Genomic DNA, 23,732 nt, shown 5'->3' with positions numbered 1-23,732 from the left:
ACATTCAACAGAGAGAAATTTGACTCTGAAGACTTCATCGCCCTCGTTTCCGGTTCGAGTACGCATTGACGCGTGTGGTGACCGCACACTTGACGCTGTTGTTCCTGTTCCTGAATTTGGCTGCGTAAAAGGGGCAGAGCCACATGCCCTGCGCTCTCCGGAGACACGCTGCTGTTTCCTGATCCACGACTCAGTGGTCAAGAGGAGACGACCACAGCCTCCAGATTTACAGCGTGGCCGGACCGAGCCGTGACGCGAACAACTACTGGTATAAACAAGACCTTATAAGCTGCAGAAACTCACTTGTTTGTTTTGTTTTACCACCCAAAGACAGGAATCTCCTGCTGCTTTGGCTGCTGTGACCTCTGACCTCCTCAGCAGGAAGGATCCCCAGTTAGCTACAGTCAAACCAAAATCTATGAATGACTCTTAAAATAAGACAAATACACAGACTCAAACTTTTCCTTACAACCTGCTTTGGATTTTAAAATGAAACCGAGCACCAGAAAAAACTCACATCCAGAAAAAAAACAGAAATGATGTGAGTGTGCGTGTGAGGAGGCCAGCAGGGACATCATAAACATCGATCTTCCCAGGCTCTAATTCTTTTTATCTCCCCGAGAATTTACTCGAGCTCCTTTTTAGTCCTAAAAATAAAATCTGATTTGTCTTCCTGCTTCTCTCTGACTCACTGTTGATTTTTTAGCATCAAATATCTGCAGACTCGCGCTCAGAAAAAGAAATGTATTCCATTGATTTATTTCACCGGGGCTAACTCAGTCATACATTTACATAAATTATAATTGTAAATATTGCCTTGAATTGGCAAGATGAGATAAATCAATGTGGTCCATTCCTGTAGCAAAGCCCTAACTCTGCAGATTACGGCACAGACATTCAGACACTTCAGTTATGATCATACAGCAAAGACAGACGACTGTACAGTGAATGTAACGATCCAATCGTCTCATATTTTGGTTTTAAAAAGATTTGTCATTTGTCTTTCACAAACGTGGACGTAAAGCCTGGATGTGAAACCGCAGAATTGCTACAGCAGATTTTTTTAGTTTCATTTTTAAGTGTTTGTCACAGGACTTCCTGTATCACTCTGAGTTTTCTCTCATGTCTGAGAAGCAAAGCACAGTCCATTTTGCTTCATCTGCCTCCACCAAGGAGGTTAAGTTTTCAGGAGAGAACAATATAACTCAAAAACTAACAAACAGATCTTGATGAAACCATCAGGAAATGTTCAAAGTGGGATAAAGAATAAGTGATTAAATTTTGGAGGTGATCTGAATCACCGTCTGGATCCAGGATTGTTTTAAATTGTGAGATAGGGCCGTTTTCACCATATGTGTTTATAACTCCACCATAAATGGTCGGATTGCTTTGCAAAACAATTCAAGACAAGGTCACCATAATTTCTGACAGATGTAAAAGTACGTTACTGATTAGCTTCATCTTGTCTTCTTTGAAATCTTAATGTTTTAGTGTTTTTTAAAGACAAAAAGGTATTTTTTACCTCGACATGTTTCGACGTACACGCTGCCGTCTTCTTCAGAAGCTGTCATCCAGACAGCTGTGTGGTGTCTTTTTGTCAGCTGTTTCCGGTAGTAGCTGGATGACAGCTTCTGAAGAAGACGGCAGCGTGTACGTCGAAACATGTCAAGGTAAAAAATACCTTTTTGTCTTTAAAAAGAACACTAAAACATTAAGATGTAAAAGTACGATCCAGATTCTGCCTGTATTCTGGATGCTAAGATCTGGAACATGAAATATGTACCGAGTCATCGTTATTTTCAACACTGTCAGGAAACAAATAATGGTACAAACCTGCAACTAACACCAACTTGTAGCAGACAGTCTGCTGAAAGGGAGTATAACATTAAAGTAAGACTAAAGTGTTGGCGACAATCACAATATGCTTGGAGGAGGTCTGAGCTCTCTGAGTGCTTTACTAGTTCTCTTCAACATATAACCTTGCAATGCTGAGTTCATGGCCAGTATGGAAAATCACCTATTCTTCCACTGCCTCAGTAACGGGGATGAGTTTGGTAATGAAGATGATGTCTACAGACTATATCGGGAGCCATATTTTCAAAAAAAAAAAATGCCTTAATGGACATTGTGCCTCTGTGTGGGGCCAAAACGCTGCCTTGACGTACGCTGTCGCTGACGTATCAGGTTACAGCAGCCAAGGCATGTGTAGAGACAATCTGTGAGGAGCTGCAGGACTGACGTCACAACCTACAGATAAAACGTCAAAGATCCTTGAAGTGCGTTCAGTCCAGAGCTGCAGAAACAGATTCCTGAATTGATTTCAAGCTGACACGCATGATACGGAAATTTCAGTGACTCATGTTGGAGTTTGTCACGTTTCCTCTTACTGTTCGCCTCTGTGCTAAAGAATGCAGCATGAGCCCACATTTATCAACAGAGCTGTCAGCTGATCATCCTCTTAAAGGGACATTTCTGTGTTTACAAAGAGCAGCCTATAAGGTTTGGCAGCTAGGGATGCAGCGGTACTGATACTAGTATCGTTGCAGCCCTATGCTTTTTTTAACCGACACTCTTGGCCAATTAGTTTGAAATGTGACCTCTGATGCACTTTCTTTGTTTTTGCTGCATTACCTTTAACATTGAGTAGTAATTTTTGTAGATTCTTAAGCTTTGTTTATATCAAACTGCTGGTAAAAATTTAAATATTTTATGGTTTAAATAAAAATTAACTTCAGTAAATTTGGATCAGGAATGGAGCCAGGATTTCAGGTTTGGGTGGACCAAACTAATTTTGGCTGAGCCTTAAATTACAAAAGTTAGTGGATCATTAATTGAATTAATAAAAATGACTGACCTACCGATACTGATATATCACTGTTACTATTTGTAGTTTCAAAGCAAGTTTGGTTGTTTTTTGCACCTTTAATATTTCTTCCTTTTTTTTATTGTTTTATTTTATTTTATTTTATTTTTTACAGTTTTGTGTATATTTTAGACTAAAAGAGTGGGGACTTCAACCATGGTTAAATGAAAATAAAAACCTCTTCAGTCTTTCCTAAAACCATTCTCTAGTCTTGCCTGTGTAGCATGAGGCTGAATGTGTCATTACCAGGGATGGGTTCCTTTTACATTTGAAACGATACGGTACCGATGCCCGGTACCTGGCAATCCGCACCGTAATTAAACAGTACCAATTTTTGGTGCTTTTTTGTGTTGATGTGGTAAAAAAATATCAATTTGTTTAATAATAAAACATTTGTTTATTTCAACTTAACATATTTATTCTTCAATTTATAATTTATAATATAATGCTGTGTTCATGTCCAGCATGGAAAATCTCCTACTCTTCCACTCCCTCACAGTCACAAGGATGCATTTAGGTACCTTAACATGGTACCTTTTGAATTTACATGAACCTGTACCCGGTACTTTTTTACAGAATTCAGTCGGTACCTGTAAAAGTACCTAATTAGGTACCCATTCCTAGTCATTATTCTGTTTGTTTACTCATTTTTTTCAGCTGTTTGCCAAACTTAGCTCGTTTTACAAAGACAGGCGATCCAACACTAAAAAAAAAGATGATAAATGCTTCTTTAAAACCCATTTAAAAAATCAAAAACAAAAACAAAAAAACATTAAAAGAGAAGTATAGGATGGGCCTGTTGAAAAGTGTGTGGGCATGGGACCTCTGGGCCCACCCATTACGCTGCCCCTCATTCTCATTTTTTGCCTTTTACCCAACACATGACCAGTTTTTCCCCACTCTAGGGCATGCAGGTAATTCTATAACACACAAAGAGAAAGCAGCAACAGATCCTGAATGAAAGCTGGGCACTGTCTGCAGACTGTTTTGCATTTTGGCTTCAGAGTCTATTTGTATTTGCACTGTTTACACGATGGAACATACACGAGCTAACTGACGCAGGAATCATTAATAGCTTGTGTATTATGATATTTTGCATCGCAGTGTGAAATAATTTATGCATCTGGAAGTAGGATTATCAAACAGACACAGTAAACAGTTGATACCATGTATTATTTCCTCTGCTGAGTCACATGACCAGCTGCACGGAACTCCTAATCAGTGTGTGACATCATCAGAGCAGAGAGAGGATTCAAATTCACCAAAGGTTTACAAACAATTCCTCATATAGGCCAGAATCTTGACCTAACCTGTGTAATAATATAACATTTCTTTACGAAGTTTTGTCAGAAATCCATTCATGTCATTTTTAAAGCTGTAGGACTTTTACTTTTTTGTCTAAAGGCCCAAATGTGGCAGCCTGCCCAACCTGAGAAGTGTTTTCCCATCTGTTTACATGGAGGGAGCTGAGAGCATTCCCTGACTTTGAGGGCTCGCCATTTGAAAACCAGGTCTAAAATGTCAAAGTCCATAAGAATTGTAGTAGAGCAGGGTCTAGTCTGTCATGTGAGTGATTTTCAAGCCGATACCACTTATGGTTTTGGAGGAGATAATTTTTTCAGAAAGGGTAAAAATGCAGCAAAGTCTTATTTTGAAAGGCAAATTGCCGGCTTCCTGTGTGAGATAGGCAAAAAAACACCCCTACCTTATTTGTGCATCTCAATGAGACGAACATTTTGGTGTTGGTTTTGTCTCTCTATGGCAATCCAAGCCCCAGCTAGGGCCGTTTGAGTGTGCCAAGGTGGCGCTAGAGAGCTTATTATGGGATGTTGGGGGTCAAGTTTGGTATCGTATCGAATTTTTTGGTGAACGCAAGGTGTGTGCCAATTTTGGTGAGTTTTTGAGCATGTTTAGGGGGTCAAATTACAGCTCAAAGACCGGACAGAATGATATATCATATAGTATAATATTCAGAGCTGGACACGTGCTTTGAAAACTGCAAAAAACTGAAATCTTATCAAGTGCTTTTGTCTTGTTTTAAGTAAAAATGGTCTTACACTTGATATGAGAAAAAATTGCTTGAAAATTTGCTTGAAACTATAAAAATGTCTTAATACAAGAAACTTTTCTCTTTTTCCATTGGCAGATTTTTTTAACTTGTTATAAACAATTCAGACCTCATTTTTCTCTTTAAATAACTTGAAATCAGACATTTTTCTGGGCTGCTCAGGTGAATGTGGCTCAATTTAAGGAAAATAAGACAAAAACACTTGATAAGATTTCATTTTTTGCAGTGAAGACTCTTAATATTCTCATTTTTGTGTGCCATGATTCAAAGACTTTCCAAGAAATGTACAAACAATGTTTACGTGAATGAGAGAAATCATTTCTTTCCAGGAAATTCAGCGAGGAAAACCATCAAGATATGAAATCAAACATCTGAGCACACACTCACACACACACACAGGTCTTATTCCAGTTGAAATGTTCATGATGTCACTAACAGCTTGTAAATGAGTTTTTTTTTTCTCTGTCGACGTGAGGATTTCACATTAAGTGTGCTCCCTATCTCTGCCCCTTCTGTAGAAGTGTGCTGGTGTTATCAGCGCTCACCCAGCACCTAAACAGCTCTGAGTCGGCAACATGATACAGCACAAAACGTGCCAGAGTCCCTCACCGCCGCAGCGTTACACTCTGATCATATCGAGGGGGAGAAGACAGAGAGGTGTGGGAGCCGAGGCCGGTTACGTCAGCCTCTGCGCTATCAATCTCTGGCATTCCTACACTCTTCAGCAGCTGGTCCATTCAGAGGTCACGTATAACATAACAGATCCTCTCTGACACACTCTGTCACTTCTGCTTCTGCCTGAGCCCGATGATAAAAGCTCCCAAATGAGGAAACAACCGGCGTCTTGTGGCAACACGTCAGTTTATGCAGTGTGAACATATTGCAAAAAACGAAGTGTGAATCTTGTTGTCCAAATATTATTCTGTTGCCTAGGAATATGAGAGGTTGAAAGCGGTTAGGATGAATATGATTCTTCCATTAAGAAGAAACAAATCAAGTGACATGCGGCACACACTGTCTGCCTTTCATCTCAGGATGGATACTTGTCCTTTTGTCACCATTTTACACTAAAAATATCCCACAAAGTGCTTATTTCTGCGGCTTTAATTCCAACAATAATTATGATATTTCATTCAGAATCACAAGCAGAATTAGAATTAATGTGCACTGAAAAAAGAAAACCGTTGGACCAACTTAAATTATTGATTTTATTGGAAACACCTAAATAGATTATTTGAAATGAAGTTAATAAATTCAATCAACACAATTGATTAAGTCAAATAAACTTTTATACTTTATTGCACTGTAAAAATGTGACAAGTTGAGCTTACTTAAAAGAATCTAGGAAAACAATTACACTAAAAAGGTTAGTAAATAAAAACAGTAGTCTTACTTAATGTCTACTAAAGTTTACTTTACAGTCTATTGTATTTACTCATTTCAAACCGTAAGTGAGGAGGAAATGCAGTGGGTATTAGGCCCCACTGTACATGAAGATGTTAACCTGCCAAGAGCACAGGCTTTCTGTGCTCCACATGGCATAGACCTGCTGTCTGTGCCCTGTGGCATGGACTGTGTACCTTTAAGCGTGTTTAATACTTTATATGTTAATAAATGAGATGAATTGATGGGCTAAAATTATGATTAGAAAATAAAAAACTGGGTTTTGTCTTCAGTTATATCTTAATTACCATTACTGGGAGACTATTTTAATTGGAGCCCTCACTGCCGTGGAGCACAGGCAGCCAGCCAGCGAGCTGGTCCATGCCATAGAGCAGTGTTTCTCAAATCGTGGTCCGCGGATTTAATTGTAGTACTTGATATTGAAATACTGGAAATTATAAGTATAATGGAATAATATATCAGTAATGTAGTCAGATTTTTAGGTTTATTTTCTCCCTCCTTCTGAAAAATACAAACAACAACAACAACAAAAACCCCCCACCAAACTATGGAGGACGAAGTGCACTTTTTTACTCAAGTCACTGTCATTGTGAAAAATACTTGTTCTAAATAAAGGGAATTGGAGAAATAAAATGTATTTTTTAAATCATGAAAATAATTGTCTTAATAATCCATTGTCAAAATAATCGTTAGTTGCAGCCCTAGCAAGTTGTAAGATGTATGATTAGAGTTTATAGTTTATATCAGTTTGTTCTATGGGGTGTTGTTCTGGGGCTGTTTTGCTCTTGGTGGTCCGCAAGATTTTTCTGGGCGGATAAGTGGTCCTTGGTCTCAAAAAATTTGAGGAACACTGCCATAGAATACAGACACACTGGCCCCGCGTGACATCTTAATGTGCAAGTTTTTCCTTTTGAGTTTCGCAGATTATTAAGTTAAAACCATAGACTGTATAAAACATGGACGTAGTCTCCCGACGTCACCTGTCTGTTTCTGAAACGGAAAACTAAGCACATTGGCTATAGCTGCCATATTGGTAGTGGCAGGGGCTTCGCCTACAGCTATACGGCACCTGTCCATCATATGACCCTGAGCTGTGCCTCTGATTGGGCGAGCTCAGGATTTTAATATCCTCTGAACGGCCGAGTTTGAAAACAACCCCCCGTACGGTGTGCCGATAGCAAAGTTAGCGACTCAGACAGGAAATGGTTTTTTTTTTAACCGGGCTGTAAATAGGTTAATTTCTGCTTTGAAAACAGCTTTTTTGGCTTGGTGCGTTTGTGACTTCCGCTACTTCCAGAGCCGGCCTCAAGTGGACATTCGGGAAACAGCAGATTTTAGAACTTCAACATTTTCTCATATTCTTAGACCAGAGGTTGCTGCTTGGTTGAAACAACTTAAAACTTTACATTGGATTGATGCAAAATGTTGATTTGAAAAGAATCAAAATATTTATTTCATTTGAACTATTAAGTTGTGTTAATTGAACTTATTAAATTCATTTCAAAGAACTTAATTTATTTAGGTGTGACCAATTGAAGCAATTCATTCAAGTTGGTCCAACTACTTCTTTTTATTTGTTGCAGCAACGCAGAATTTCAAGTTGATATGACCCACAGAAATACTTTGCAAACCTTAATTTTAAAAATATTAAGTTGGATTGATTAAAAAAAAATTACATCACTTCAACTGATTGAAGGTCCCCTTTTTACAGTGTGGTTAGTTGTAAAACTGACGTTGAACGCAACACAATGAAGAAAACCTTCAGTTTGTGAGTCTGTCAGCTCCACACTGCAAAAAACTGACATCTTATAAAGTGTTTTTATCTTGTTGAAAGCAAAAAAATGTCTTTTTTGACTTGATATGAGCCCCTTTCACCTGATCAGTCCAGAAAAATGTCTCATTTCAAGCCCTTTAAAGATGAAAATGAGGTCTAAACAGCTTGTAACAGGTATAAAAATCTGCCGAAATGTGCTTGTAAAGATGAGAATAATGTTTTAATACAAGCACATTTCTCTAACCCCACAGACAGTTTTTCTTTTCTTGTTACAAGAAATTTAGACCTCATTTTGCCTTTAAATAACTTGGAATAAGACTTTTTTTGGACCAGGTAAATGTGGCTCATATCAAGTCTAAAAAGACATTTTTACTGAGAATAAGACAAAAACACTGATAACGTTTTTTGCAGTGCACTGTTCACCTCTGCGCTCCCTTCCTGCTCTTTAAGGCAGAAATTTGGACAGAAAACAAATGCTTTAAAAGGTTCCCTGCAAAGTTCATGACTGTGAGTTTATGAGCTTATGTGAGACGGTTGAGGATGAAGAACTTATAGGGGAGCGCTGAAGATCACAAGGGATGCAGCGACTCTGTCTGTGACCCGCCGGTGAACCCTCCTGATCCGCTGAGCTCAGAAGCAGCAGAGCGACCGTTCTTATGTTTGAATAATTATTACATAACAGGAAGTAACTTGACCTGTCAAACTGATATTTCCACTGTGTTTAGATTAGCCCACTTGGTATGAAATGAACCCCGACCGCTGACACAAATAGGAGCATGAATCGTCCTGTTTTTATCCACGCAGACAGCTGTACCTTTACCCTCCAGCTCACAATAAAAAGAGCTTTGTTTGACTCCATCTGAGACACAAAGCAGCAGAATCTGAGCAAACTTCCAGCTGTCACATGTTTCCTGTGAGTTCACAGAGCGAGCGGCGTTTTATTGGACACTTTGTTGTGTAGGAGCTGTCGTCACGTACTTCTCACTTTGAGGTTAAAGATTCAGGTTAATACATTTGAGTGTCTCTGATTTTAAACAGCAATGATACTCTGCTCACAGTTCAGCAGCATTCACTCAAAAAGCGTCTCCAGGTTTTCATTTGTTGGTCCTGACAATTCAAATCTGATAATGATCATTCCAGTGAGTAGAGAAACTACAAGACTGTTTTAAGTTTAGTTTTGCAAAACACACAGAAATAAATTCTCCAGGAAAGAAAAAGTAAATCATAAATGTGGTGGAATTTTCATCCTGTACATTGCCTGGAAACGGTTGGGTCAGATTCACTCGTTCCGGCCTCCTTGAACGCTGTCGCTCACATTAGCCCCGTTTCCACCAAGTGGTCCAGATCAGTTGTTTCAATACGCCATGCATTTTGTGGCGTTTCCACTGACTAAAACCAGGACAGGTCCCCAAATAACCGCAACGTGCAGTCTCACTTTTTGAGACTCTTCTGATGGGGCGATTGACTGATGACTGACTATAAAACATGGACGTAGTCTCCACGACCTCACCCGCCTGTTCCTGTTACCGTGAAATGTAGCCAATCAACGGACGCAGCCACATTGGTTATGACCATAGACTGTATATAGAGTGGACAGCATGGCTCCAACTTTTACCATTGTACAGTTTTGAAGCCAAAATCCCTCCGTCACAGGCGCAGCCATCGGCAGCCAGAGTCTGCGCTAGAGGTGGGCGATACTGGGAATTTTGGTATTGTTACAGCCTTGGTGTCAAGTAAATCCAGGGTTAGTATCACCAACACTGATACTGATACTGATACTTTTTACAAGGAATGTAATGATCATTAAATAATTTTGTGATTTTGCCTTGAGTTGGTTGATTTTGATTATGATTATGGTAAAACACAGCACAAAGATTTTAGGCGATAAAATGCTTTTTTTAACTAACCACAACAATAGAACAAAATTTTAACTGTATAAAAGTAATAAAATAATTATTCTACCACCACAAATGTTATAGGCAAAAAAGTCACGAGTGCAAAATGACAAGAGGGTCCCTTCCATTTGCACAGAGATTGGAAGATGGATGAAAGTAAAGTGAATTGTTGGATGACATGAGAGAAACTGCAGAATCTATTTCATCAGGCTATCAATATTTAGGTTGATACACCCACCCCTCGTCTGCGCAGTAGAGACTGTGAGGGATTCTGGGAGAATCTGAGTGGAGCCACATGACAAAAATAATATATATATTTTGTTTCTTTCGAGAGTCTAATCACTTCTTGACTCTACCTCCTGACATATTTTACAATCCCAGGAAAAAATACACAAGAACGGCAGCTGTCAATCATCGTTAAACGTGACGTAAAACCTCATTTTTAACCTCTTATAACTAATGAAAACAAAACTTTTCAGAAAAAAGAGGACTTGATACGAGGCAGCGAAATGATATCTTCAAATCACCACAACAATCTGACGTGAGAAACATTTCTACCAGGTGTATACATTTTTTAAAGTTTGACCACAGCCCATCTGGAATGACTGGGGAGATGGATTTTTTGACATATACTGCAGCCAGCCACCAGGGGGAGCAGTTTATGTAGCAATCTCACTTCGAACCGAGCAAGATGAGGTCCTTTTATTTTTTACAGTCTATGGTCATGACGCAAGCTTTGAGCTTGTGTTCTAACAGCTACAGGATGCCCATCAGTCACGTGACCTGAGCTGTGTCTCTGATTGGACAATCAAACAATACTAATAACTTTTAAACTTTGAGTTAGAAAAAAAATCACCATACAGTGTGTGCCAATAATGACATTTATGTTTCAGACCCAAGTTGTTTTTTGAACCAGGCTGTAAATATGTTTCAAGTGCTGTAAAAGTCTGATTTTTGTCTTGGTGTGGACGTGATTTCTGGTCTTTCTGGTCAAACGGATCTTCAATGAACAGCAATCCAGCGTAGGCTTCATTTTCTAAACCATATGTCGTCTGTTGTGACTGACTGATCAAACCCCAAAAGATGGCGCTAGAAACACTGCAGACCATTGCTTGGTCAAAAGAACTGTCACTGCATGTGGGTTGTCTGAAACAAAGCTTGACTGCGCTCATCAGTCACAAAGAAGATGGATTTCTGGATGTCTTCCATCATTGCTCTTTGTGTGTGGCATTCTTCTTCTTCGTTGGATTTATTAGCAGGGTACACTGTGTCGCACTGCTATGTAGTGGCGTAGATCTGATTTTGACAAGCTAGGAAGTAACATTTTATAACCTGTAGCTGGTGATCAGACAGATATCTAGAAGGGAGACTTTTTCAAGATCACTTAGAAACTGCCATCAAACTGCCAAGTGACAACATGCATGGTAAAATGTAAAAAGTGTAACGTGTATTTACAGAACAAAGATTGTGCTTAGACTCATGCTAGATGAGAGGATGGTATTTTTAAAGATGCTGTTTTGATTGCACTCCCTCGCCACCTTCTGGCCCGGAGTCTCACACATACTGTCGTAAATTACTTTTAGCGAGGTGTGTGTTTCTTTTGGAGTTAAATGGAGGTTGGATCAAAACAAATTTTCTTTGTTCAAGTCAACTTTTTACTGGATGCAACATGCTGAGGTAAGGTATTCATCAGTACAGTTATGTAGCGCTACGGTTTGAAACATGACAACAAGTAACATCAGTGAATCCTGGTTATGTCCTTCCAGTCATCTACCAATCAGAGCTAACGTAACCTCACTCTTCATTTTATTGATTGACTCTCAAGTTTGAACAGACCACTGCAGAATAACTGCTGACTCTGGGTTTTGAATAAACATTAGCACAAACAGATTAGCCCTTCTAGCCTTTAGCTCGTGCTCTATCTCTCTCCTGTTTATCTTTCTTCTGCTCTTCTGTCCTTTTTCTGTCTGACAGTTAGGCTCCAGTGTCCACCATCACTACAAAATTAATCACAGAAATCGTTTTCAGCAGAGAAAAACACGGATCTCTCTTCTCTCAACGTCATCAGCTGGTGTGGTGTTGTCATAGAGACTTAAATGTGCCGTAAATCAACCCAGTCCAGGACGACCCTGATGAGCAATATTGGCGCTGATAATCTCATTTTAAAGAGTGGATTATGATCTGGCAGATATCTAGAAGGGAGACTTTTCAGGATTTCTTTCAAACTCCTAAAGGAACTTTGATGAATAAGAAACATTTTACGAGAAAATTCTTTTGAGATTCTCCTCAGAAAAGCCTGAGAGTTGAACCATTTTCTCAAGATTTTCTGGAGCAGAGCAGAAACTGCCGCAAAGGAGAGTTACACGTGCCTCAAATCCGAACTGAAGAGAAAAACTTTGTTCCAACCGCTCCTGGCTGAAGGTGGAGGTGAACGTGGTAAAAGTACATTCACTGATTTATAGACTACACCACAGGCAGCACACGGGTCAGCAGATGGATCCCGGAGCCAAACCTGCGTCACATTATCTTTTTATTTGCTCGGTTACAGCTGCAGTAAAACGAACTGAGCACCACAGACACAAGGAAGCCTCAAAAAGTCCAGCAGGGCTCCTCGGGTTTGATCCGTATCAGTCTGGACAGGCAGCGTGCTCTCCTTCCTCCGTCAAAATCCAGATCCATCTGCGAGCGGGTAGCACGTGTGTTACGGAGAAATTTATGGAAATCAAAAAGGTGATGATGAAAGAAGCTGAAATCTGGTCTGTCTTAGTATGGGATGTGTGTGTGTGTGTAAGTGTGTGTCACATGCACATGGCACCTATGGCGGCTGCTGGTGAAGCTTCACTTTGTGTCGGCTGGAGGATCAACAGCTGACTGAGGAGTGAAGTGCTCACCGTCCCTCCTCCTCCTCCTCCTCCTCTTCCTCCTCCTCCTCTTCTTTTTTAACAAACACCCTCCTGATGACTGCGGCCTCTGTCTCCAACAGAAGAGCTGCACATCTTCACACACACACAGCCTTACCCCCTACCCCCACATTACAGACCTCATCCACTTAAGCACATTTCTGATTCAAGGCACTGTACAAGCTTTTTGCACGCTGCACACACTCCCACACACACACACACACACACAGATGTAAGTGAAACATTTACAGATCACATGCAAGGACACGCAAACATGAACACATATACACACAGGAGCATACTCACATCCATGTAGGCTCTCTAACACACACACACACACATCACATGCAGCAGACACACACCACAGAGACTTCCAGTCCCCTCCCCCCAACTGAATACTCTGTTCTGACAATCCACAGGACAGCCGGAGCATTGACGTCAGAGGCAGGCCCATGAAAATACAGGGTCCCTGGGGGGCTGAGGGAGTTATGCACATCTTCACAGCTTGGCTCGCAACTAGTCCAACAACCAATGAGCATATAACTGCCTCTGTTTACTCCGTATTTATCGGGAAAAACAATCATGACCGAAAAGAAAAGAAGTTCCACATTTACACAAAGCCCGGCATGCTCACATTTGCATGCGACTGCAATGCGGCTCGTCTGAAACGTGACGTCAATAGACGTCATTGCACTGTGATCCATTAGGACAAATGTGGGATAGGTGCATAATTTAGGTTAATGGGAAGACAAATCACGGCACATCGTTACCTGCCCTCTGTCGTCTTATAATTGCCGTGTTGAATAACTGCTGTCAGACTCTACTGTAGTAGACGCACCCAGAGGAAAGGTCTGTTGCTGGCTCAGACATCCCCACAGTCCCAGGAGGGAAGATGACATCTTTGTTTATTGTTTGATGTTCTGAACGTCTCTGTTTCACTTCTCTTGTTTATCTTCTGAGAAATCATCAGGACGTTGGAGCCGTTATTCTCCTTCTCAAATGATGCTGCACAGTTTCTCTTTGTCTGTAACCGCTCACTGCATGGGCTGCTTTGGTCTTAATTGTGTGCACGTGAAAAACAAAAGATCCCTCGATGGATTACAGCGCTTAGTGTGTGTGTGTGTGTGTGTATGTTCACGTGTAGAAATCACCAAGGTAAGGAGTGACAGAGCAGGGTCAAAATACAATAATATTTTTAAATTGGGAAAGAAAACTGAATGTAATTTTATTTAATTAAAAAAAACTGACTTTAATTTCATTGACATCAAACTGGAAGGTTTCATAATTTTTAAAATTTTTGTTCTAAGTGGTCTCTAAAATATGGAAGAGGATTAGGGCCACAGGAAAAAAAAAGAAAGAATTTTTTTACACAGTTTCTGGGGGAAAAGACATAATTCCTACTATTATCACAGAAAAAAAGTCATCACAATAATAATAAAATTAAATAAAAAATAAATAAATAAAAAATGTTTTTAAAAAAATTTTTTTTCAGCGGCCTAATTGGGAAAGAAAGCCAAAGGTAATTTAATTTATCTAAAAAATGAATTTAATTTTATGGAAGTTAAACTGTGAAAGGTTTTAAAAGTATACATGTTTTTTCCCCACTGATCTCTAAAATACAAAAGAGGAATAGGGCCACTGAAAAAAAAAAAGGTCCAACATTCTTTTTTTTTACTTTTTAGCTGGGGGAAAAAAATCAGAATTCCAATTATTTTCTAAAAAAAAAAAATAGTTGTAATAATAATTATAAATAAACAAATAAATAAATGAAGCAATAAATAAAGAAATGTTTATAAAGTTATTTTTTTTCAGTGGCCCTACTTGTGCCCCAAATAATACAATAATTATTATTTAAATTGGGATAGAAAACTGAAGGTAATGTAATTCAATTATTTTGAAACTGCAGATTATTTTATTTAAGTTAAACTCTGGAAGGTTTTATAATATATATACATTTTTCCCCAGTCATCTCTAAAATACAGAAGAGGATTAGAGCCACTGAATAAAAAGAAAAAGATTTTTTGTTTGTTTGTTTGTTTGTTTTTCTGGCAAAAAAAGTCAGAATTCTGATTAATTTCTCAGAAAAATTGTGATAATAATAATAATAATAATAATAATAATAATAATAATAATAATAATAATAATAAATGAATAAATAAACAAACAAATAAATAAATAAATAAATAAATAAATACAAAATACATGAATAAAAAAATTTAAAGTTTTTTTTTCCCAGTGGCCCTAATCCTTTCCCGCACTAAACTAACCCGCATTTTCATTATCAAAAGAAAAAAATTAAATAAAATGAAAAATAAAAATCACACCATTCATTTTGTTAACCTGCTAGAAATTACAGTCCATCTTCCTTTTTCCCCCACATCTCTCCGTTCATCATTTTTGCACTGAAAGTGTGTTTAAGTGTTATCATCTTCCAGCCTGCTAGCTTAATCAATAGTTTCAAGCTAATGTTTTTCACAGTAAAAGGGCACAGGCAGAAAAAAAGAGACTAACAGGAATAAAAAATTGAAGAAGTGTAGAGGATTTTCCTGGAAATACTCGTCTCCAGAGACTCGTCCTCACTCAGCTGCTCTGTGGGGGCATGAAATGGTGTGATGTCATCACTGTGCCATCCATAGCCGTCCGTCTCTGCTGATACTGGTGAGGAAAACGGACAGTTTGTACTAACAGTGAAAAGATATTGATTAGCGGTTTGTATGAGCCAGGTTAACGGCTCAAAAGAGCAAAAGAGCGTTAAGTTTAATGGAGGTCTACTTCAGCGGAGATCTACCAAAAGCTGCTTCTGGACAAGATGGTTATAGTGCCAACTACAGGCCTGGCATGCTCACCACCACCATCAGGCCTCCATACATCGCCAAAGCCCAGGAGGACATAAACCTGGATACGGGCCTTCTCATTGAATGGATAGCAGAGTTTCTGCTACATCACAGGACGTTGTGTCCCTGAGAGCTTAGGTCGTCTAATAAAACCCTCTCTCCAGCTGCAGCATCGACGTGTCAACAGGAAACAGGACGATCTGGTGAGGGTTTCCTTTTATGGACTGGCTGACAGCGTGTACCGTGCTCCAATATGTGGTATAGGATTCTGCTGTCTTCTCTTCTTCCTCTGCAGAAACCTAAGACACACAACAATCATGCTCCCCTTCAGAGGCCTCTGCAGATCTGACGCCTGTAGGACGACGAGCCCTTTAGCTGGGAGCTGTTTCCTTTAAGGAGCATGAAGAACAGGTCTCAGGGTCTCTAAAATTAAAAAGTTAGATAATCTTCTATTTCAAGGATCTGTAACCTGCGGCTCTTTGACTCCTTTGCAGAGATCTTATTTTTCTTCCAGGGGGGTATTGATGATTAAAGACACTGACACTAAATAAAATACTGCGTTAACATTTAGTTGAACTAAATCTTCTTCCCATCTGTCAATAAAGCCTGCCACCGCTCTACTTCACCTCCTACAACATCAACAGCCCACCAACTTTCCATGCACCTGTGGCTAACCTCAAGTTTTACTGCCCTGGGAAGATAACTACATCTACAAAAAGACTAATCTGGAAGAAAATACTGATTTTAATTCTGTTTGAATGGATTTCCTAACCCACCAACTTGCCAGCTTTATTAACATGCTTGATATGTGGCAATGCATCAGCAAAAAAAAAAAAAAAAGATAAATTGAGTAATACTATTAATATGTTATCAAATTCAAGTATTGGTTCACAAATTTTGTAATTTTTAATTATTTTTTTATTTTAAAAAATACAAAATTGTTTGAAATCTTTTATTTTTATCTCAAAAATTTCGCCAATTTTGCAATATTTTGAAATTTCTAAAACTTCATTTTATGAAATTTTTGCAATTTTTTGATATTTCAAAAAATGTCTAGCAAATTTTTGACATTTTAAATAAAATTCAAATTTTCAAATTTCAAAGTTTTTTAAATTTTTTTGCAAATTTTGGAAATGTCAAAAATTTCTGCATCTCTGAAATTTTGGGAATTTGTAAAATTTGCAAAATTTGCAAAAATGCAAGCATCAACAAAATGTAAAAGAAATTGCAGTTTTTTAAATTTTAGAATTTTCGAAAAAGTTTTTTCAATTTTAAAAGTTTCAAAAATGTTTTGCAAATTTTGTTATTTTAAAAGTTTTTGTGAAATTTTTGCTTATGTTTTGCAATTGCATTCCTGAGAATTGTTCTTCAGCTGCAAAAGTTAAGGTTGTCTGATTCTGTTTCTGAATAAAACTGTCCATTGACGGAAACAGAACAACAAAAAATGAGTTAAACAATATTATCTATGTTACAAGATTTTAATATTCTTTCAAATTTGAAAATTGAGCAAATTTTGACCTTTTTTTTTTTTTTTTTTTACTTTTGAAAATATTTTTTTATTTTAATTTTTTTTTTTTTTTTTTTTACCTTTTTTGGAGATTTTGCAGATTTTTGAAATTTCATTTTTTTTATTGCATATATTCTGAAATTCATTTTTTTTTATTTCTGAAAAATTTGCAAGTATTTGGAATATCTTTTTTAAAAACAATTTTGCAAATTTTTGTTTTTCACTTTCTTCTCTTTTTTTGCAAATTTATTCATTTTTAACATTTTTGTAATTATTGCAAATTTTTGGGAAAAAACGTGCAAATGTTTTGAATTTTCAACAACTTTTGAAAAATATTTTGAAATTCAAATTTTTTGAAACAGGAATAGAATTTGATTCACTTTTTTTTATTGTGAAGCTGAAGTAGATTCTGTGCTTCCTGAATGACTTTAATCCAGGTGAGATGACCCCTGTTCCACATCGACCACCCGCAGATGTTTTTCCTGAGCAAGCCTGAAGCTGTTGGCCTCGTCTGTGGGAACGTATGGAGGAACGTGTAGACCGACTAAATGGATTACCTAATCTAATTTGAAGCACAACACACACAAAACACACCAGTCTAGATCAGTGTAAGCATTGTCTCAGAAGTCTGTTTTCAAAGTCTTTCAGTGATGGTTTGTTTAAAGATTTGCTCCTAAAGTTTGTAACATGATGTTGAATAAACTGGTTTAAATCTGGTCTAAACAGGACATACGCAGAGTAGTGAACGGTGATAGTTTGAGGTGTGACGGTCGTCAAAAAAAAAAAACTTCTGATCAGCTCATGGAGTCAAACCGTGATATAGTTCAATCAGTAATTCAAACAAACAAACAAATCCAGAAACAATGCTCCACTTGTCCCACATGTGACATCTTTGCTTCTGGCGTTAAATGTTCTGGTCAAGAACGCAGATGTGGTGAAATGGTCTTACTTAACTTGTCTTGAGGGTCTTTCTTGATGAAGTGTTTTGGTTCTGGCCCCAGAGATACTTGTGATAATATTTTTTTAAAATTAATAAATATTTGTGGTCAGTTATGGCGAACTACTGATTTAGTCACCCTTACTGGTTAGATAAAAGGGATTCATTGGCAGCTGCTCCCGCGTTAGCTTCTTTTCAGTGCACTAATCAAAACAAAATATGTTTCGATATAACAATAAATACCATAAAACATAAAGTATAAGCTTCTGGTACCTCATGCAAAGTTTCCCCTCCTCCATTTCACTCTAACGAGCAAGTTGTGGCTCCTTTGGTGATTGAAAATATTAAGAATTTTCCTTATAATGTCCGCCATGTTGGTTTGTTTACATCCCAGAATTCCTTGCACTCTAATCAAAGTCGTAATGTGCCTGGAACGCTTTCAGGTTGGAATTGATCAGCTGAATTTAAAAATTCAGCTGATGCAAAAATGCCTCAAACCTGCAGTCTTTCTAATGACCAGCAGGGGGCGACTGCACAGACCGAAAAGGAAGCTCACTTGTATAAAATCTCAAGAAACCGGCAACTACAAAGCTGATTTATCGCCTCAATAGTACTTCTTTTTGAAGTGTTTATAGTTTCAGCAAATTTTAAGTCTTTACTCAACAGCTTTCTGTTTGTTTCGTTAATTTTCCGAACTTTTTGAGTCAGATACACTAAAAGCATGACATGCTTCATACTGAGGCCATTCATGATTGACAAAAATAAGTAGAAACAGGAAATAGAGGGTATGTACGTGGTGTCACAGCAAGCGGTTACGCCCACTGAGAGGCAGAAGGAGGGATAAGAGCAGCAGCGTCGGCTTAAATACCGTCTAAACTCTAAAACCAAATCAAAAAACGGGAAAGAGCTGTTGCATGATTGAGAAAGGGAACATGTTAGAAAAGCAATCAGAGCTATTTTTTGACAGGCTGCTGAAACACAAAGAGAAACTGCTAAATTGCTGTAATTTACAGGCAACGAAAGCTGAATTTGTAGGTCCGATTTTGTGTCAGTTAACCTTAATTTATGCTGTACTTCTGGGTTATATCATACCTTAAATTAACAAATTTCTAAATGTTAGCATTTTCCCCTTATTATTATTATTTTTGGAATTTTTATTTATTTGAAAAGGGAGACTGTACATTAATTGACATTTGAACAAGTGTAAATTTACCCAAGTCAGCCAAAATGGCTAATTTTCATTGGCAGTCCCTTTGACAGATGTTCATTGACGTCATTGAGCAGAGGTACAAATTAATAAAAAAGAAATAATAAAAATAATGATAATACTAATAAAAAAAGATTTTAAAAAATAATTCATTTAGCTATATTTTTATAACTGAAACATTTAGTCTTCTAAATGATTTGTAAACTAGCTTAATCTGAGGCTAACCCAGTTTTCCAGGTACGGGTGACTCCAGCACAAGTAGCTGTATCTGTGCTGTATAAAGTATTTGATATTAACTTTACTTAAATACCATTAGGGAGACAATGTGTCTATTAATAAAAAAGTCTATGTTAAATACCAAAAGTACAGATATATAATACATATATTCACCTGGGTAAATACACTCTATACTGTAAACTGACTTACATAGAGGCTTTTGTAGCTTTCAGGCTTTGCATTGTGTGTTTTCCTGGCGTTGAAATCAGGAACAAATAAATGTCAGGATATGATATCTGGCCACATGTTGATGTTTGTGGACTCCTGGTTTTCTGGTAGCTTTGACAAATCAATGTCGAGTCCAACTCTCCTTAATTTTATATCATATTCCACATTTTTCACGTTCTCTGTTGTGTTTACTGCCGCTCTCTGAAATGCGAAGTGAGGTTTGTTTTGGCACTCAGTTCAACTGAAAGTGGGCGTGTCCCCCAGGGGAAGCGATGTTAACGCATACCCTCTATAGTTATCCATCAACTTATTAAATCACTATTCAATCTGTATCAGGATTTTTTGTTTGCCAATATTAAAATCGAAATTCTTTGCCAAAAACTCTTTTTTTCAAATTCAAATTTTTCATTTCGGTCTTTGTTTGTAAACTAGACTGGAATAAAGTTACTGCTTTCCTCCAGCAGGGGGCAAAATGTTTCTCTCTGACTTATGTGATGTGCATTTTATGGGAAAATATGGCTCCTAATGGTCTGTAGACATTATCGTCATCATTTCCCTTTTGCACATGGTCTGGTGTTACAAAGCAAACTAAAAATACCAAAAACCGTAAATATCGACGAATAGCAATTTGACTGGAAATGTGGGAACAGCATATCGTCCCAGCCCAACCAAAAACACAAGATGCCAAAAGCCAAAAGCCAGAATCACGAGCCGCTTGTTCGTGCAGCTAATGCTACATCAACTTCCTGCACACACCAAAACCTCCAGCTGAGATCGAACAGAGGCTTTTCCACATGACTCTGTATCAAATTACAAACAGTTTCTATACAAAACAAACAAAAATAAAACTCCCAGCAGTCTCGTATTTCCTATCATTTCCTCTCTATCTATGCTAAAGGGTGTTGGTTGAAGCCAGCCTGGAGCTGAAAGTGGAAGAGCAGGCGCGACCTGAAGAAGGTCACTCCAGACATTAAAACAGCATCCAAACATCTGTGACGTAGGTGTGTAACGGCCGCACTCGGAGCAACAGAGCTGACTCTGAATGCAAAATGAAGCCGTTTTTTATTTTCAAATCCAGAGCTCTGCCAGAACCGCTCTGATTAAATACAGAGTATCACACACACTGTAAGCAGGCAGTGTTAGAGAGTGTGCTGAAATGATTTATTATCGAAACACTGTCGTACAAAGTGATTTTTACAATGTGAGAAAATGGTTTAATCCACAACTAAATTTCAATTTCATTTTTAATTTAATTTAATTTAATTTAATTTTGTTTTGTTCTATATTATATTATTTTATTTTGTTTAATTTAACTTTACTTTAATTCAGTTTAATTTAATTTAACTTAATTTAATTTACTTTAATTTAATTTAATTTAATTTTGTTTTGTTTTATTTTATTTTATTATGTTTAATTTTGTTTAATTTAATTTTGTTTTGTTTTATTTTATTTTTTTATTATTTACTTTAATTTAATTCTACTTTATTCAATTTAATTTAATTTAATTTAATTTAATTTAATTTTATTTTATTTTATTTTATTCTATTTTTTGGTTGATATGATGGTATGAAATTAAAATTCCAATCCAACCTTAAAGCAGACATTCCTTGTGTCAAAAGAATAAGAAGCTAAATAAAAGCTGGACCTGAAACACACGTAGTTTCTCTCTGATGTGAAGTATATTTAAAGCTGCTTCCCTCAGTTAAACTGCACCATGCTGTTGGCCTGTAAAATGTACTGAAAGGCTTCCTGATGAAAATAATTCATGTGATTTCAACAGTCTGACTGAAACAGAGTCAGCCGTAACACCTTTAATGCTCTCTGTGGTTAACTGTGATCCAGACCTCGCTCTGCACAACCGCACAGAGGATCAATGCGGCCAACACGGTGAGAAACAAACGGAGGAAACATTGATGGAGCTTTCATCAATGCATGAGAGGAAACGGAGCGGGAGCGTGCTCAGGTGCTGCAGATATGGGATGTGGAGCTGTGTGCACAGCGCTGCAGTGGAGGCAACTGCAGAACATGAATCAAAAAAAAGAACAGAAAAAAAATTTAAATGGGTGAAAAAAAAGCGTGATGAAAGAAGTGTGCAGGGGGGAGTGAGGTAGGGAGGAGGAGGAGGAGGGGTCGGTGGGTGTATTTGCGTCAGAGCTGGAGCCAATGAAGTCAGAGATGGGGCAGGATCGAGCTGGAGACGCCGTTACTGCCACTCACAGCATCCGCCTGGCCCTCATGTCCTCTACGTCACAGAGCTGGCACAAATTATGCCTGGCTGAACGTTTGTCACACACACACACACATGCACACACACACACACAGTAAAATGTAATTTATGTGCATTACACACAGATACCGCACCATTCAACGACATATAAACGAGCGCTGGAGCAGGCATGCGTCTGAAAACCTCCAAAGAAAACCCACAGGCTGATATTTCATGAAATAAAAACAGAGCAGAGAGATGATTTTCACCTTTTTTAAAATGATCCATACATTAGTCTCTGCTCCTTATGTAACACCAAGCTGTTCTCCATCAGGCTTCTGTTTATGTCTTTGAACATATGCAGCTCATAGCTGAGAGGAGAGCCAACAATCAGAGGGACACAAACGGCTTTAATGCACCAGTATGAAAAACGGAGCAGCAGCATGAATCTCAATTTTCTACATCGGTGTTTTAATATTACATGTGGAAAAAAGCAGATGAGCCTCTCTGTGAATTAATAGAATTGTTTTTGCAATAATTAGAAATAAAAATGCAAAAAATAAAAATAAAAGTCACACACACACACTTATGAACACACACACTCTCAGGCATGCAAATCCTGGTTATTTAGCCGGCACTGTCTCAGCTCGTACCACTCCTGACCTAGATTATCACATCCGTTTTTTGAGAGGATGACGATGATGATGATGATGGTGGTGGTGGTGGTGGTGATGAGCATGTGGTCCGAGGTCTCTGAAGGGAAACAAAACAAAAGCAAAGCAAACACTGCTCCTTCTCTTTTGCTGACGTCACTCGGCCGTGTAAACCGCTTCACTTTGCAATCTTGTGAAAGTGCAAAAAAAAAAAAACAGGAAGTCAAACGTGTCTCTTCAAACCGTTGGAACAATGTGTTCGACCACATGTGAACACAGAAGCTGCAGGTCGCAGGAGAAGTGACTCCAGCTCAAAAACAGTTTGAAATATCAGGGAAATTTTTCTGGATTAGATTTTGAACATGCATCAAACTGAGCGGGTTGTGTTTTGTCTTCGTGTGTGTGTGTGTGAGTGTGTGTGTGAGTCTGACGCTGTTGCAACAATGAGAGCAGCAGCTGCAGCTCTGCTGGCAGGAGCCACATCCTATAGGTGATGACGCAAGCAAGGAGACATGAGCCATGACCTCATCAGCTCCCCATCAAACCACCACTCTGCTTCTCTCTCTCTCACACACACACACACAGCTTTACAAGAGTCACACACACCCTCCCTCGTCGCTGTACGGCGCTAACCCGGCCTGTGGAACACATGTGTGAGCTGACATGCTAACAACAGCAGAAGCCTTTTCAACACACTCATCATTACTTTCAGCTGAGTGATGTCACACAGCCTGTCAGTGTGTGTGTGTGTGTGTTTCTCTTCGAGGGTGTGTGTGTGTGTGCAGGAAGGTGCAGCCATCCGGATCTTTGTGCAAGCCTTGGAAAAAGGCAACACATTTTTTACACAACAAAAACTGGGCTGCCAAAATTTCCACTAATTACTTTCTTTAAGGAAAATATAATAAATGCTGAAACATTACATTTATAAATCCTTCAGAGACCCAGAAGAAAAAAAGTGTGTAAATTTCTGATTTTTCTGCATTACATATTGTTTAAGTTGAACGCAGCATGCTGCTAATAATATTTTTTTCATCAAAATT

The 23,732-nt window shown here is 38.2% G+C and overlaps 1 protein-coding gene across 2 annotated transcripts in view; it reads right to left on the bottom strand.

Moving 5' to 3' along the window:
* Positions 1–23,732, bottom strand: part of pde10a (phosphodiesterase 10A) — a 113,278-nt gene that overhangs the window by 79,004 nt on the left and 10,542 nt on the right. The gene's annotated exons all lie outside the window — the stretch shown is intronic.

This window comes from Halichoeres trimaculatus, unplaced genomic scaffold, assembly GCF_033239565.1.
Source record: "Halichoeres trimaculatus isolate MK-OKI-2021-1 unplaced genomic scaffold, fHalTri1.1 fHalTri1_scaffold_8, whole genome shotgun sequence".
Taxonomy (NCBI): Eukaryota; Metazoa; Chordata; class Actinopteri; order Labriformes; family Labridae; genus Halichoeres; species Halichoeres trimaculatus.
Note: the sequence above shows the minus strand (reverse complement) of the source record. Positions and strands in the feature narration are given on the sequence as shown.